This window comes from Dama dama, chromosome 6, assembly GCF_033118175.1.
Source record: "Dama dama isolate Ldn47 chromosome 6, ASM3311817v1, whole genome shotgun sequence".
Classification (NCBI taxonomy): domain Eukaryota; kingdom Metazoa; phylum Chordata; class Mammalia; order Artiodactyla; family Cervidae; genus Dama; species Dama dama.
In genome coordinates this window covers 40,618,359-40,619,645 of record NC_083686.1, presented here as the reverse complement: position 1 = coordinate 40,619,645, position 1,287 = coordinate 40,618,359, and the positions used below count along the sequence as shown (strand labels likewise).

General features: G+C 38.8%; 1 non-coding gene across 1 annotated transcript; it reads right to left on the bottom strand.

The window, feature by feature from the left end:
- Positions 1–803: 803 nt before the first annotated feature.
- Positions 804–875, bottom strand: TRNAC-GCA (transfer RNA cysteine (anticodon GCA)). The gene has a single exon. It is a non-coding gene; the product is annotated as a tRNA-Cys (tRNA).
- Positions 876–1,287: the final 412 nt, after the last annotated feature.

Genomic DNA, 1,287 nt, shown 5'->3' with positions numbered 1-1,287 from the left:
AAACAATTTCCTGGTCCAATAACCCTTTCATAATCCAGAATGCTGGACTTTGAAGTTTTAATCTTGAGCAGTCTCAGAATCGTTTTCCTTTGGAAAGTCCTAGTTTTGCTTTCAGAATTTCTGCTTACTACTTTGTATAATAAGGAAACATAACTCCCAATCATGATAAGAATATATGTCATACTCTGTAAATGATTTTCAAGTTTAATCTTGAGTCAAAGACAGCCTAGCATGGGAGGCACACTGATATCTAATAGATGAAAAATGATTAATTTTATGTGCATGTGTATATATATATATATATATATATGTTATATATATATACACATACATATACATATAAATGTTAGTGATTGAAGGCAAAAGAAGGGGACTGCAAAGGATGAGATACTCAGATAACATTACCAACTCAGTGGACAGGAATTTGAGCAAACTGGGAGGTAGTGGAGGACATAGGAGCTTGGCATGCTACGGTCCATGAGGTTGCAAAGAGTCAGACACAACTTAGCAACTGAACAACAACAGCATGTTAGTGATAAGTTTTTAAGTGAGTAGATTAAAAGTAAACTTTGGCAGGGGTTTCAGGGAGAACTCAGGGTTCTTTCCACCTCATTTGTTCCAACCACAGCCCCATACATTTCAGTGACTATTGAGATCTATAGACTACAGTGAAAAGTGAAGTGAAAGTCTCTCAGTCATGTCCGACTCTGCGATCCCATGAACTGGAGTCTGCCTGGTTCCTCTGTCCATGGACTTCTCCAGGGAGTACTGGGGTGGGTTGACACTTCCTTCTCCAGGGGATCTTCCCTACCCAGGGATCGAACCTGGGTTCCCTGCTTTGCAGGCAGATTCTTTACCAACTGAGCCACTAGGGAAGCCCATAGATTATAGGTCTTCTCTCAAATGGTGACATTATACCTGGAAGCAATAATCTTGAATCTTCATCTCTTTAACTTCAGCCATACACTTAACTGAAACATTTGTTATTAATATTTCAAAGGGCTGTCTAAAGGACTGGTCAACCTTTCACTATTTCATATACTCAGGATAAATGATGCATTTAGCCTTCTTCTTCAGTTCAGTTCAGTTCAGTTCAGTCGCTCAGTCGTGTCCGACTCTTTGCGACCCCATGAATTGCAGCATGCCAGGCCTCCCTGTCCATCACTAGCTCCTGGAGTTTTTGAATTGATGGTTGCAATACTAAAAATAATGATTCTAGGTACACATTCATGTATTTTGGTCAATTTCTAGTTCATATATATATTAATAACATTTACATAGTATTTT